The sequence below is a fragment of the Erinaceus europaeus genome, chromosome 2 (assembly GCF_950295315.1).
Source record: "Erinaceus europaeus chromosome 2, mEriEur2.1, whole genome shotgun sequence".
NCBI lineage: Eukaryota > Metazoa > Chordata > Mammalia > Eulipotyphla > Erinaceidae > Erinaceus > Erinaceus europaeus.
Genome location: NC_080163.1, coordinates 52,440,465 through 52,457,185, shown reverse-complemented (window position 1 = coordinate 52,457,185; position 16,721 = coordinate 52,440,465). Strand labels below are relative to the sequence as shown.

At 42.0% G+C, this 16,721-nt stretch overlaps 1 pseudogene; it reads right to left on the bottom strand.

The window, feature by feature from the left end:
• Nucleotides 1-4,638: 4,638 nt before the first annotated feature.
• LOC132537100 (U1 spliceosomal RNA) lies at nt 4,639-4,783 on the bottom strand (annotated as a pseudogene).
• Nucleotides 4,784-16,721: the final 11,938 nt, after the last annotated feature.

Genomic DNA, 16,721 nt, shown 5'->3' with positions numbered 1-16,721 from the left:
GCAGGTGGGGACTAGGGGCTCGAACCCGAGTCCTTGAGCATTGTAACATGTGCACTCAACCAGGTGTGTCACCACTCATCCCCCTTCCTTTTCTTTAATGGTTTATTTTACTTTTACTTTTTATTGATTTAATAATGATTGACAAGATAATGGGTATGATTCCACACAATTCCTGTCACCAGACCTCAGAATCCCATCCCCTCCATTGGAAGTTTTCCTATTCTGCATCACTCTGGGAGCATGGACCCAGGATCATTATGGGATACAGAAGGTGAGAGGTCTGGCTTCTGTAATTGTTTCTTTGCTGGATAATGAGTGTTGGCAGGTTGTCCCATACTCCCAGCCTATTTCTATCTTTCCCTAGTGTGTCAGGGCTCTGGAGAGGTGGGGTTCCAGGACACATTGGTAAGGTTGTCTGCCTAGGGAAACCATGTTGGCATCATGGTAGCATCTAAAACTTGGTGGCAGAGTAATTTACTCAGCTACATTCCTCTTTTTTTTTTTTTTTTTAAAGATTTATCTATTTACAAGGATGAGGAGGGAGAACTAGAGTATGTTGCTGGGGACCAAACTCAGGACTTTATGCTTGTTTGAGAATCAACCATTAATTCAGTTTGCCATCTCCCTGGCCATTTTTTTTCCTTTTTCTAAATTCAAGACAAAGACAGAGAGGGAGAGAAACAGGAGTAAATGGAATAGTATATAGAGAGGAGAGACAGCCCAGCACCTTTAGAGTATTGTGCTCCCATCTGATACAAGGTGCTTGAATCTGGGTCCTCTCCCATGGCAAAGTGTGCACTCTACTGGTGAGCTTTATCTTGACTCCACCTTCCTTCTATTTTTTTCTTTTTTTTCCATTTTACTTGATAGGACAGAGAGAAATTGAGAAGGGAGGGGAGGTAGAGAGAAAGACACCTGCAGACCTGCTTCACTGCTTGCGAAGCATCTCTGCGGCAGATGGGGAGTGGGCACTTAAGCCTGAGTCCTTGCTCATTGTACTATGTGTGTGCTTGGTCCCCTTCCCTTCTATTTTGTAAGGAACCCTTGGACTCTTCACAATGGTGATGTAATGGTGGTGGCAGTTTGGACAGGTAAGCTATTTAGGAACTACAAGCAGAATTTTGATGACTCAAGTGTCACATTTCCTATATAAACCCATGACATGACCCAAAATACTCTGTGGAATGTTGACAGGGTGGCAGGCTGAAGTTTATCACTCCTGAGTCTGGAGTGGCTTAGCATAAGTGAGTGACTTCTAATTCTTAAAAATTACAAATATCACTACTTTGAAAAAATCCAGGCAACTAGGATTTCTCCAAATTTGTGTTCTGGGAAAGTGTAACTTCTCTAATTTGGTTAGCTTGGTTAATATAAAAGTCTTCATAATTAAAATATCAATTTATTCCTGGCCCATGTTATTCTGACTAATAATTTACATTAGTTAAGTGGCTGTTTTAGGCAGAGGAGATAGCATATAGTTATGTACACTCTCATGCCTGAGGCTCCAAGATCCCAGATTCAATCCCTCCCACCTGCGTAAATCAGAGCTGAGTAGCTCTGATTTAAAAAAAAAAAATTCAGATTTTGTCCCTTAGCACTATCAACAGCTAGAGCAGAGTGGTAACATGGTGTTAAAAAGTTGAAATTTCATTTTTTTACTAACTTGATAGATGTGAGATACAGAGAGAAAAAAATAGAGAGGGAGAAGGGGGGGCAGGTAGTATCATCTGGTTAAGCGCACACATTAGAGTGCACAAAGACCCAGGTTCAGGTCCCTGGTCCCTACCTGCAGGGGGCAAACTTCACAAGTAGTGAAACAGGATTGCAGATTCTCTTTCTCTCTCTCTCTCTCTCTCTCTCTCTTTTCCAGAGCACTGCTCAGCTCTGGCTTATGGTGGTGTGGGGACTGAACCTTGGACTTTAGAGTCTCAGACATGAGAGTCATTTTGCATAACCATTATACTATCTACCCCTGTCCTCTCTCTCCCTCTCCCTCTCTATCTCCTTCTCCCTTCTCAATTTCTCTCTGTCTCTATCCAATATAAATAAATAAATAAATAATTTTAAAAAGGAGAGAAGTGGGGCTGGGCGGTAGCATAGCAGATAAAGCGCACATGGCATGAAGCACAAGGACCGGTGTAAGGATCCTGGTTTGAGCCCCCGGCTCCCCACCTGCAGAGGGGAGTCGATACACAAGCAGTGAAGTAGGTCTGTAGGTGTCTATCTTTCTTTCCTCCTCTCTGTCTTGCCCTCCTCTTTCAACTTCTCTCTGTCCTCTCCAACAGCAATAGCAACAAGGGCAACAAGATGGAAAAAATGGCCTTCAGGAGCAGTGGATTCATAGTGCAGGCATTGAGCCCCAACAATAACCCTCGAGAAAAAAAAGGGTGAGAGGGAGAGGGAGAGGGAGAGGGAGAGGGAGAGGGAGAGGGAGAGGGAGAGGGAGAGGGAGAGGGAGGAAGAGAAGACACAGGGAAGAAGAGACACTAACAGAACTGCTCCTGAAGCTTCCTCCACTGTAGGTAGAGATTGGGTACTTGAACCTGGATGTTCACACATGGTAATCTGTGTGTTCTAATGGATAAGCCACCACCCAGGCCCCAAAGTTAATATTTTATTATACGAATTTGGTGGTGACTGGGGGTGGGGGGGATGTTACCACATATATCTAGACCATGACACTAATCACACCGAATTCTGTTATTCTCTTCCTACCCATGCCTGTGCTAGTCACTTTGCTTACTGTGGCTTGTTTTATTCTTGCAGCAAGTCTAAGAGGCAGGTTTTTCTAGCATCAATATATTTTTGAAGGAGCCAGGCATACTATAATGTGCTCCCAGTTAGTATAATCTCAAGCCCCCAAGTCCCCACCTGTAGGGGAAAGCTTCATGAGTAGTGAAGCATTACTGTAGGTCTCTTTTTCCGTTTCTCTTTCCCTTACCAATCAATTTCTCTGTCTCTACCAATAAAGAAATAATTTTAAAACATTTTTGAAGTTTAAATTTAATTTTTTATATCTTTTAAAAAATATTTATTTATTCTCTTTTGTTGCCCTTGTTATAGTTATTATTGTTGTTTTATTGTTACTGATGTCATCATTGTTGGATAGGACAGAGAGAAATGGAGAGAGGAGGGGAAGACAGAGGGGGGAGAGAAAGACAGACACCTGCAGACCTGCTTCACTGCCTGTGAAGCAACTTACCTGCAGGTGGGGAGTCGGAGGCTTGAACCGGGATCCTTAAGCTGGTCCTTGAACTTTGCATCACCTGTGCTTAACCCGCTGCGCTACCACCAAACTCCCAGTTTAAATTTTATTTATTAACATTAGATAGCGAGAGAGAGAGAGAGAGAGAGAATATCAGAGTCTCACTCTGGCATACTAGATGCCATGGTTTCAACTCAGGACCTCATGCTTGAGAGTTCAGTGCTCTCTCCACTGTGCCACCTCCTGGGTCATTCCATTTTTAAAAAAAAATATTTTATTTATTTATGTACTTATTAATGAGAAAGATAGGAGGAGAGAAAGAACTAGACATCACTCTGGTACATGTGTTGACAGTGATTGAACTCGAGACCTCATGCCTGAGGGTCCAAGTCTTCATTCACTAATAGACCTCCTGGACCACAGTCATTTGATTTTTTTTTTTTTTAAATCTCCAGAGTTTTTGCTGGGGCTCAGTGCCTGCACTACAAATCCACTGCTCCTGGAGGCTTCCCCCCCGTTTTGTTGCCCTTGTTGTTTATCATTGTTGTTACTGTTGTTGGATAAGTCAGAGAGAAATCAAGAGAGGAGGGGAAAACAGAGAGGGAGAGAGAAAGATAGACACTTACAGACCTACTTCACCACTTGTGAAGCGACCCCCTGCAAGTGGGGAGCGGGGAGCGGGGGTTCAAACCGGGATCTTTATGCCGGCCCTTGTGCTTTGTGCCATGTGTGCTTAACCCACTGCGTTACCGCCCTTTTAAAAAAAATTATCTCCCTATTTATTTTAGATAGACAGAGATAAATTGAGGGGGGAAAGGTGAGATATAGGGGGAGAGGGAGACACACACACCTGAATTTCACCACTTTTGAAGACTCCCCTTTGCAGGGGGGTACTGGAGCTTAAACCAGAATCCTGGTATGTAATGTATGTAATGTAATGTATGTGTTCAACCAGGTGCACTACCACCCAGCTCCATCATTTGATATATATTTTTTCTTAGTCTTTTTAAAATTTTACTTATTTTCCCTTTTGTTGCCCTTGTTGTTTTTTCATTGTTGTTGTAGTTATTATTGTTGTTATTGATGTCGTCATTGTTAGGACAGAGAGAAATGGAGACAGGAGGGAAAGACAGAGAGCAGGGAGAGAAAGACAGACACCTGCAGACCTGCTTCACCATCAGTGAAGTGACTCCCCTGGATCCTTATTCCGGTTCTTGTGCTTTGCGCCACGTGCACTTAACCCTCTGCGCTACCACCCACCTTCCCATTTGATATATTTTTTAGAGATTTATTTTATTTCATGAAACAGACACACAGAAAGAGACCGAGAGATACCAGAGCAATACTCTAGTTTATATGATGTCAGAGATCTGAACTCAGGACCACATGTTCTAAGTCTAGAATTTTATTTATTTATTTTTTAATCAGGGGAGAATGTGAACACTACCACAAATTATGCAATCAAGTTTCCCACATTGGGGAAGTCCCAAGGGTCAGCACATCCGGAGTACAATTGATAAACCTCGCCCTGGGAAAACTACCTTGGTGTTCATGGTATCTCCCCTGTCAGGTAAGTATAGTCTATAGTTTTATCACTGTACCACCTCCTAGGCTATTATGCATGTTTAAAAAAAATATTTTATGGGGGCCGGGTGATGGCTCACCTGGTTGAGTGCACATGCTATAGTGCACAAGGACCCTGGTTCAAGTCCCTGGCCCCCACCTGTAAGGGGAAAGTTTCACAAGTGGTGAAGCAGTGCTGCAGGTATCTCTGTCCCTCTCCTCTATCTCCTCAGGCTCCTCTTGATTTCTCTGTCTCTATCAAATAAATTAATTAAATATTTAAAAAAATTACGGGAGGGTAGATAGAATAACGGTGATGCAAAAAGACTTACTTTCATGTTTGAGGCTTCAAAGTCCCAGGTTCACTCCCCTGCACCACCATAAACCAGAGCTGAGCAATATTCTGGTAAAAAATTATATACAGGGAGCTGGGTAGTATCGCAGCGGGTTAAGCGCAGTGGTGCGAAGTGCAAAGAACGGAGGAAGAATCTGGGTTAGAGCTCCCAGCTCCCCACCTGCAGGGGAGTCACTTCTTCACAATGGTGAAGCAGGTCTGCAGGTGTCTCTCTTTCTCTCCCCCTCTGTCTTCCCCTCCTTTCTCAATTTCTCTCGGTTCTATCCAACAACGGCGACAACAATAGCACAACAATAACTACAACAAGAAAACAAGGGCAACAAAAAAGAATAAATAAATAAATAAATATATTTTAAAATTATATATAGTGATCCGGGAGGTGGTGCAGTAGATGAGGCACTGGACTCTCAAGCATGAGGTCCTGAGTTCAATCCCCGGCAGCACATGTAACAGAGTGATGTCTGGCTCTTTCTCTATCCTTTCTCATGAATAAATAAATAAATAAATTGTTTAAAATAAAGTCAAATAAAATAAAATCATTGTAAAAATATTTATTTATTTATCACCAAAACAAAGGACTCTGGGAAGGGAGAAAACCTCGGAGGTCTAGAAATTATATGCATATGTAATGAATAATGAATCCATTGTAAAGCATTAACCCCCTCAATAAAAAAGACTAAAAATTTTATTTTATTTTTAATTTTCATTTCTTTTTATGAGGGACAGAGAGTTAGAGAAGGAGAGACCAGAGCATTGTTCAGTTCTGGCATATGGTACTGGTGGAGGTTCAGTCTGTGACCTTGGGAACCACAAACATGAAAGTGCATTACCCCTGTGCTACCTGGTCCCTATTCTTATTTATTTATGTTTTTATTCATTGCCAGAGCACTGCTCATCTTTGCTTATGGTAATGCAAGGGATTGAACCTGGAGCCTTTGGTGCCTCAAGCATGAAAGTCTTTTCTCATAACCATTATACTGTCTTCCCCCATCCACATTTTATATATGAGGGAGATCAAGAGGCCAGAGGCTGCAGGAATAGAGTTAGTATGGGACTGAATCTCAAACCCAAACATCTTCCTCCAGAGCCTGTGAGCACAGTCACAGCACACAGCTTTTCTCTGCTCTCCTATAATCAAGTGGTGTACATAGGATCACCTCAGGATCAGATAAGCCTTCAAATCCTATGAAGACTCTTCCTTTTCCTCCTCCTTATCCCTACTGTATCATTAAAAAAAAAAAAAACTGAGCCCAGAGAGACAGCATTATGGTTATGCACAGAACTTTTCATGCCTGTGGCTCAAACCCTACTCTCTACCTGCAAAGGGAAGCTTCATGAGTGGTGAAAATGTGTTGTAGGTCTTGGTCTTTCTCTCTCTCTCTTTTTCCCCCTCCCCTCTCAATTTATCTATCTCTATCCAAAATTATGTATATTATTTTTTAAATAAAAAGGAAAAAGTTGGGCTAAGAAGTCAGCATAATGGTTATGCAAAAAAAGTTCCCTGCCTGAGGCACCGAAAGTCTCAAGTTCAGTCTCAAGCACCACAATAATGCAGAGCTGAATAGTGCTCTGAAAAAAAATTAAATTAAATTATTAAGTAAATAAAAGATATCAGGTGGTCCAGGAGGTGGTACAGTGGATAGAGCATTGGATTCTTGAACATGAGGTTGAATTCAATCCCCAGCAGCACATGCACTAGAAACAAATAAAAATAATTTAAAAAATAAAATAAAAATAAAGTGTCAGGGCTAGGTGATTGTGCACTTTCTCTAGGTAGTTGTGCACATATTACTATGTGAAAGGACACAGGTTCAAGCCACCACTCTCCACCTGAAGGGGGATGCTTCACAAGTGGTGAAACAGATCTGCAGATGTCTATTTTTCTGTCTCCTCTATCTTCCTTTCCCCTTTCAATTTATCTCTGTCTTATAAAAAAGTAAGGAAAGAAAAAAGTAAGTAAAAGGCATCTAAGAGGGTAGAAAAGTGACAGTGGGGTGGGGGTATAGCATAATGGTTATGCAAAGAGACTTTCATGCCTGAGGCTCTCAAGTCCCAGGTTCAATCCCCCACACCACCATAAGCTAGAGCTGAGCAGTGCTCTGGTTAAAAGAAAAAAAAAAAAGTGATAGTGATATTCATTGGGTGCCATATGCTTTTGGAACAAACACATCAAAATAAGTGTCCACGTGTCTTCTGTCTGAGAACTGTGTCATCTAATGGTAGGTAAATAGGCATGCAAAATAAATGGGAACGAACTCGGAGACAGGTTAAACTTATTATAGTTTAATGGATCTAAATTTAGAAATGCTGACTCAGTTAAATTGAGTGGACTGACTGGTGAGGTGAGTTTGAAAAATAAATAAAACAAGCAGTGTGTTCTGTTGTGGAATTTAGAAGTGTGATTTCTTCTGAGAACTGACAAAGAGATTCCATGCAATGCATATGGTAATAACTTGCTTACTTAGACTGGGGAAAAGATTATTGTGGGGTGCAGGAACACACAGTCTATTTAATCAGACTAATTTTTATAAACTGAGTTTCCTAAAATCATAATAAAAATAGCTGACATTTTAAAGTGATTACTACATGCCAGGCATATATGCATCTGTGTGATTTATACACATATTATTTCTTTAATACTCATAGCAATCTTATGAGTTACTATTATTACCCTTGTTTTACAGAGTGGATAATTGAATTGCCTGAGGTCATGTGGCTAGTAAATGATGAACTCGGTCTGATTCAGCACCTGGGTTATTTAATTTTTTTATTGGATAGAGACAAGCCAGAAATTGAGAGGGAAGTGGGTGGTAGAGATGGGAGCGTGACAGAGAGACACCTGCAGCACTGCTTCACCACCCACAAAGCTTTCCCCCTGCAAGTGGGGAATGGGGGCTCGAACCTGGGTCCACGCGCATTGCGACATGTGTGCTCAACCAGGTATGCCATAACCCAGCACCAGCACCTGAGTTCTTACCCACTATACACGTTTCTATTAAAACTTTCACATATCAGGGCCAGGCAGTGATACACCTGCTTAAGTGCACACACTATAGTGTGCAAGGACCTGGTTCAAGCCCCTGGTCCCCACCTGCAGGAAGAAAGCTTCACAAGTGATAAAGTAGAGCTGCAGATGTCTCTCTGTCTCTCCCTTTCTCTATCCTCCTTACCCCCTAAATTTCACTGTCTCTATCAGAAATAAAAATAAAGTAAAAATAATTTCACATATATAAAGAGGATATTTCTCAGAACCTAGCAAAGAATTGATAGTCATCAATTAAAAAGTCACAGTACAGGACTAGGTAGGTGGTGGTGCACCTGGTAAAGAGAATATATTACCATGTGCATGGATCCAGTTCAAACCCTTGGTCCCTACTTGCAATGGGGAAGCTTTGTGACTCGTGAAACAGCCTGCAGATGTATCTATCTTATCATCTCCCCCTTCTCTCTGGATTTCTCTGTCTTTATCCAATACATAGATGCTTTTTAAAAATTTAGTTCATTTTTAAAATTTTTTATCAGAGCACTGATCTTCTCTGGCTTATGATGGTGTGGGGGATTGAACCTGGGACTTCAGAGCCTCAGGCATGAGAGTCTCTTTGCATGACCACTATGCTGTCTACCCCTGCTTTCTATTTCCTCCTCCCCTCTCACATACTTGATTTTTCTTTGTCTCTATCTGAAATATATATATATATGTGTGTATATATATATATTTTAAAAATTGTATTTATAAAATGGAAATAATTGACTAAACTATAGGATAAGAGGGGTATATTTCCACACCATTCCCACACCCAGAGCTCCATATCCCATTCCCTCCCTTGATAGCTTCCTTTTTCTTTATCCTTCTGGGAGTATGGACCCAAGGTCATTGTGGGGTGCAGAAGGTAAAAGGTCTGGTTTCTGTAATTGCTTCTCCACTGAACATGGACATTGGCAGATCGATCCATACTCTCTTTTACCTTCTAACTTTTTACCTTCTAACTGATGATGGCCTTCTTTTGGGAAAGCATCCCAAAGAGGTGAAATTGTGCAGGCACAATTAAAACTAAGGGGCTTAGGGGAGTCAGGCGGTAGTGCAGCGGGTTAAGCACATGTGGTGTAAAGTGCAAGGACTGGTGTAAGGATCCAGTTAGAAGGTAAAAGAGAGGGAGAAACAGAGAGAGAAGGAAGCACTGCTTCACCACTTAGGAAGTTTTCACCTTGTGTGGAGTTTTCACTTTGTGTGGTCTCATGTGTGGCTGGGGGCTCAGGACCCTGGGTCCTTTTGCATGAGAGAGAGAAGTGAGAGCAACACTCAGGTACATGAGGTATTGGGGACCAAACTGGGAACTTGAAGTATATGACTTAGTTCACGCCACCTTCCAGACACCAGGTTATAGGTGCTACCATGACTCCATTCTGACTTCTCTGGGCAGACAACCTCACCAATGTGTCCTGGACCCTGGCACCTCCAGAGCTCTGGTCCACTAGGGAAAAATAGAAACAGGCTGGGGGTATGGATAGACCTGATAACACCCATGCTCAGTGGAGAAGCAATTACAGAAGCCAGAACTCCTACCTCCTGCTCCCCATAATCAACCTTGACCCATACTCCCAGAGGGGGGAGAAGTGATAGGATGAAGATAAAAGGACTCTGCACTCCAGCTCCATCAGCACCCAGAGACAGAAGGAAAAGGAGAGAGACATATGGAGGTAGTTCTGCTGTCATGAGTGGCTTGGAGAGGAAGAGAGAATTAAATTAGGAAAAAAAGTGGCAACTGTGTATACATGTGGACAAATAGTTGTAGAGATGACAGTTGGAACACGCCTACAAATTTAGGGGAACTGTGGTGGACTGCAGTGGGGAGACTGAAGATTCAGAACTCTGGTGGTGGGTATGGTGTGGATTTAAACCCCTACTGACATGTAATTCTGTAATATAAAACTAAAATTTAAAAGAAGTCTGGTTTTCTATCTAACAGTTGAGCCATTTCCCCAGCTGCAGATGACCTTTAGATCATCAATTCCATGAGGGCCTGGACCATATCTATTTAGTTCCCTGGTGTATCTTTTTTAAAAAGTTATTTTATAAAAATATTTTATAGGCTTATTGCGCCAAAGTACAAGACTCTGGTGTGGGTGGGGAGAATACAGACCCAAGAAGGATGACAGAGGACCTAATGGGGGTTTTATTGTTATATGGAAAACTGGGAAATGTTATGCGTGTACAAACTATTGTATTTACTGTTGAATGTAAAACATTAATTCCCCAATAAAGAAATCGAAAAATATATTTTATAGGCTAAGGAGACAGCATAATGGTAATGCAAAAAAATTCTTTAATCTGTTTGGCATTATCTTTTTTAGTTATTGATAGAGACAACTGGAAATTGAGAGGCGAGTGAGTGATGGGGGAGAGAGAGAGAGAGACCTGCAACATTGCTTCAACACAAAGCTTTTCCTATGTAGGTGGGGACTGGGAGCTCAAACCTGGGTCCTTGAGCATTGTAACATGTGTGCTCAACCAGGTGTGCCACCATCTGCCCCCCCCCCAAAAAAAAAACACTTTCTCACCCCAGGCTCTAAGGGCCCAGATTCAGTTCCCAGCACCACCATAAGCCATAGCTGAGTACTGTTCTGGTGAAAAAAATTTTTTTTAATTTATTAATGAGAGCATGGGAGGAGAAAGAACCAGACCATTACTCTGGCACATGCAATGCCAGAAATTAAACTTGGGACTGAATATCTGAGAGCCCAATAGCTTATCCACTACACCATTTCCCAGGCATGTCTTAACCCTAAATCAGGTTCCTAACATGGAGTGCAATAAATATTTGCTGCATGGAAAATTCATTTGCAAATGTGCACTGGAAGCTAATGAATCAATGATGCCAAATAGTATTGATTAGGTTTATAGTCCAGTGGTAAGTAAACAGGAGACTTAAATTCTGAGGGCTAGGGGTCAGGAGGTAGCACACCTGGTTGAGCACACATGTTACAATGTTCAAAAACCCAGGTTCAAGCCCCCTGTCCCCACCTGTAGAAGGAAAGCTTTGTGAGTGGTGAGGCAGGGCTAGGTGTCTTTCTCTCTCCCTCTCTATCACTCCCTTCTCTCCAGATTTCTGGCTGTCTCTACCGAATAAATAAAAACAATTAAAATTTTTTTCTTACTTTTTTTAAAGACTGTTTTTTTTAAAGTATTTATTTATTCCCTTTTGTTGCCCTTGTTATTTTTATTGTTGTAATTATTATTGTTGTTGTCACTGTTGGATTAGACAGAGAGAAATGAAGAGAGAGAGGAGGGGAAGACGGGAGAGAAATTCAGACACCTGCAGACCTGCTTCATTGCCTGCGAAGTGACTCCCTTGCAGGTGGGGAGCTGGGGGCTTGAACTGGGATTCTTCCTCCAGTCCTTGCTCTTCGCGCCACATGTGCTTAACCCGCTGGGCTACTGCCTGACTCCCCAATTTAAAAAAATTTAAAAACAACATTTAAAGGAAAAAAAAACCCTTTCACGTAAAAAAATTCTGAGGGATAAATTTCCTTATGGATGGCTATAAAAGGGTGCTGAAGTGGTATGGGAGGTGGCACAGTAGATAAAGCATTGGACTCTGAAGCATGAAGTCCTGAGTTCAATCCCTGGCAGCACATGTACCAGAGTGATTTCTGGTTCTTTCTCTCTCTCCTCCTATCTTTCTCACGAATAAAGAAATAAAATCTAGGGAGTCGGGTGGTAGCACAGCGGGTTAAGTGCACGTGGTGCGAAGCGCAAGGGCCGGGATAAGGATCCGGGTTTGAATCCGCAGCTCCCCACCTACAGGGTTGTCGCTTTACAAGTGGTGAAGCAGGTCTGCAGGTGTCTTTCTCTCCCCCTGTCTGTCTTCCCCTCCTCTCTCCATTTCTCTCTGTCCTATCTAACAAAGACAACAACAATAATAACTACAACAACAAGAAAAAAACAAGGGCAACAAAAGAGAAAATAAATAAATGAATATAAAAAAAGAAATAAAATCTTAAAATAAATAAATAAAAGGGTGCTGAAGGGCCATCCAGGAAGGGACATTGCTGGACCTGGGCTTTTTCTGAGTGATGTTGCAACAGCTACTACCTACAGGTAGAGGGTATAGAAAATGATGGAACTATTTGTAGGTCTAAGAGCCCACAGGCAGCGGAGTTACTGGGTAGGTTGCCTGAAGCTCCTTCTTCCCACCCCACCTCAGGGTTCTTTCTTAACTTCTTGCATTTCTCCATTTCTTCTCTTCCCTTCTCTTCTCTTCCCTTCTCTTCTCTTCTCTTCTCTTCTCTTCTCTTCTCTTCTCTTCTCTTCTCTTCTCTTCTCTTCTCTTCTCTTCTCTTCTCTTCTCTTCTCTTCCCTTCCCTTCCCTTCCCTTCCCTTCCCTTCCCTTCCCTTCTCTCTCTTCTCCTCTCCTCTCCTCTCCTCTCCTCTCCTCTCCTCTCCTCTCCTCTCCTCTCCTCTCCTCTCCTCTCCTCTCCTCTTCTCTTCTCTTCCTTCATCACCCACCCACCCATCATAAAGCTTCATTACTGGAGCCTTTTTTTTTTCCCAGATAGAAAGACAGCTGGAAAATTTCCTTCTGGGCCAAGGTAGCTGTGCTGGAATGAAGGTCATGTGAATGACAAAGCAAGAGTTTGGGACTGTTGAGATAGCCTGCAAATTATGTGGAAAGACTTTTATGCCCGAGGCACCAAAGTTCCAAAGTTGAATCCCCAGCATCAACACAAAACAGTTTAGTTGTGCTCTGGTAAACGAACAACAAAGCAAGTGCTCTACCCAAGTGAACTATCTCATTGGCCCATTAACTTCTTCTTTTCTCTTTAAAATTATTTTATTATTATTTTTTATTTATTTAGTTTGGATGGAGACAGAGAAATTGAGAGGGAAGGGGTGGGGGAGACAGACAGAAAGACACCTGCAATACTGTTTCACTACTTGAAAAGCCTTTCCCTGATCCTTGTTTTCAACCAGGTGTGCTACCACTTGGCCCCAACTTCCTCCCTTTCATTGAACTATTTTAAAAATAATTTTATTATCTTTATTTATGTATTGGATATAAACAGCCAGAAACTGAAAGGGACAGCAGAGACAGAGAGGGAGAAAGAGAGACACCTGCAGCCCTGCTCCATCACTCACAAAGCTTTCTTTCTGCAGGTGGGGACAGGGGACTCAAGCCTGGGTCCTTGCACATTGTAACATGTGTGCTTAACGAGGTGTGCCATCACCTAGCCCCTCATTGAAAAATTTTTATTGAGCTCATACTTTGAGCCAGGCCATCATTAAATTAAACGAGGGCCGCGCTAGGCAGTGGTACACTTGGTAAAGCTGACATGTTACAATGTGCAAAGACCCAGGTTCAAGCCACTGGTCCCCACCTGCAAGGAGAAATCTTCATGAATGTGAAACAGTTTGCAAATACCTTTCTCTCTCCATCTCTCTTTCTCTCTTAATTTCTGTTTCTACACAATAAATAAACTAATTAGTTAAATTAAAAATGCATAAATATACACACCCAGAGAGAGAAGAGGGAAAAAAAAAGAATCTACTTGTGAAAGCTGATAAATCTGAAAATTATTACGTTGACATTAATAAAAGATTTATATACAAATTTAAAAAAGCCTAAATGACATAATGAAAAAAATACACACATCTATCTGTATATCTATCTATCTATTAATATATATGCATAGGCTGGCAGTAGCTTACTTGAACTGTTTGCTACTTCACCATGTGCAAACCTGGTTTGGAGCTTGGATGCTGTGCTTTCTTTCCACCTCTCTCTGCCTTACTTTATCTGAAAAAGCCATTTCAGAGCAGTGAGGCATATGAGATGTACATAAAATTTAAATTTTATTTATTTATTTTTGCCTTCAGGGTTATTGCTGGGGCTTGGTGTCTGCACTACAAATCCACTACTCCTGGAGGTTATTTTTTTCCCTTTTGTTGTCCTTGTTGTTTATCATTATTTTAATTTTTTAAAGATTTTACTTATTTATTAGTGAGAAACATAGAAGGAGAAAGAAACAGCCATACATCACTCTGTTACATGTGCTGCCGGGGATTGAACTCAGGACCTCATGCTTGAGAGTCCAATGCTCCATCCACTGCGCCACCTCCCGGACCACCTTGTTATTGTTCTTATTGCTGTCATAGAGAAATTGAGAGAGGACAGGAAGACAGAGAGGCGGAAAGAAAGACAGACCTGCCTCACTGCTTGTGAAGCAACCCCTCTGCTGGTGGTGAGTCGGGGGCTTGAGCCCGGGTCCTTAGCTGGTCCTTGCGCTTCACTCCATGTGCATTTAACCTGCTGCGCTACCGCCCACCCCTACATTTTATTTTTTAAATTTTATTATTTATTGGACAGATACGAAAGAAATTTAGAGGGGAGGAGGAGATAGAGATGGAGACAGAGAGACACCTGCAGCCCTGCTCTACCACCTGTGATGCTTCGCCCAGCAGATAGGACTTAAACCTGGGTTCTTGCTCATGTTAACATGTGTGCTCAATCAGGTGTGCCACTGCCTAGTCCCTAGAGTTTATTTTTTTATTTTTATTTTTTTTTTCCTCCAGGGTTATTGCTGGGCTCGGTGCCTGCACCATGAATCCACCGCTCCTGGAGGCCATTTTTCCCCCTTTTTGTTGCCCTAGTTGTTGCAGCCTCGTTGCGGTTATTATTGCCATTGTTGACGTTGCTTTGTTGTTGGATAGGACAGAGGGAAATGGAGAGAGGAGGGGAAGACAGAGAGAGAGGGGAGAGAAAGATAGACACCTGCAGACCTGCTTCACCGCCCGTGAAGCGACTCCCCTGCAGGTGGGGAGCCGGGGGCTCGAACCGGGATTCTTAGCCGGTCCCTGCGCTTTGCGCCACGTGCGCTTAACCCACTGCGCCACCGCCCGACTCCCCCTAGAGTTTATTTTTACAAAGAGAATTCCCTTATCCCCTTAGGAAAAATTTCTACAGTGAGCACAAAAGTACTTCATAGATGTACATTTTTTAAAAAGATTTTATTTATTATTATTTTTTTTATCCAGAGTACTGCTCAACTCTGGTCTATGGTGGTGCAGGGGATTTAACCTGGGACTTTGGTGCCTCAGGAATGAGAGTCCCTTGCATAACCTTTATGTCATCCATCCCTGCCGTATTCATTTCATTTTAATGGGAGAGATAGATAGACAGAGACACCACAGCGTTGCTCAGTTCTGGTTTATAGTGGTGCTGGGAATTGAACCTGGGACTTCAAAACCTCAGGCACGAGTCTTTTGAATACCTATTATGGTGCCTCCCAGCCCTAGATGTACACTCAATGAATATCTACCGGATTAATAAACGTATGAGAGTATAACTTGACCACCATAAAGTTATTATTATTATTTTTTTAACTAGAGCACTGCTCAGCTCTGCCTTATGATGGTGGTGGGGATTGAACCTGGGACTCTGGAGCCTCAGGGAAAACATTTTTTTAAAGATAGAAACACACAGTCTGAGAGGTAGAGAGTAGAGCAGCGAACCGACATTTCCTTCCATTCAGTGGGGGCTGTGTTTAAACTTGGGCTGTGAACATGGCAAAGCAGCACACTAACCAGTTGACTATTTCACTAGCCCCTGAAAGTTAAATCTTTAATCTGTACTTTTAAATAAATTTTATTCAATGATGAAACTGTTCTGTACCTTTCGTTTGACAAATCAGTAATCTATGCTTGGGAGTCCAACACTTTATCCGTTGCACCACTGACCCGGTGGATTATGAAGCATTGGAAAAGTGGTTAGTGTGACTAAAGAATTAAATTTAATTGCTCTTTAAATTAAATTAATTTTATTTTTCTTTTATGTTTATTTATTTGTTGGATAGAGAGAGAAACTGAGAGGGAAGGGGGAGACAGAGACACCTGGAGCATTGCTTTCAGGGTAAACCCCTCTGCAGGTGGGGTTTATACGTTTAACTTTAAATAACCACGTGTGGCCAGTGGAGTGCATCACAGCGCAGTCCTGGTTGTAATACAGGCGAAAGTCTCTGTCTGTATAGCATATCATAATGGTTATGCAAAGAGGCTCTCATGCCTGAGGCTCCAAAGTACCAGGTTCAATACCCTGCAACACTATAAGGCAGAGCTGAGCAGTGCTCTATTAAAAAAAAAAAAAAAAAAAGGTTTCCAGTGTCTTGTTTAAAAATGGTAATTTAAAATGAATGGCTTTAAAATGACTAAATTCTGGGCTGGTGAACGCTTCCTACAGCAATAAATATTTGTACACAGTGGCAAACTATAATTAGCAAATCAGTCACTTAACACTAATAAAACTTGCATCCTGGCATCCTGATAGACACCCATCCCAACTTCACAAGGCGAATAATTCAAAGGCGGGTTAAGTCCGCCTGAGTCAGGTGTGCCGGCAGTAGTTTGAGGTCCCGATCTGCATCATGGACTATGTAGTTCAACATTCCAATGACCGTCACTAAAGTGAATGGTTCTTAGGACAAGACTTCCGGTATTTCGTTGTCTTCTGGGAATTGTAGTCAATAAATGCCTTTTGGACGTAACTCTAGTGGCCTAGGAACTACAATTCCCAGTAGGCTCGGAGATGCCCCCGGAGGTAGTTG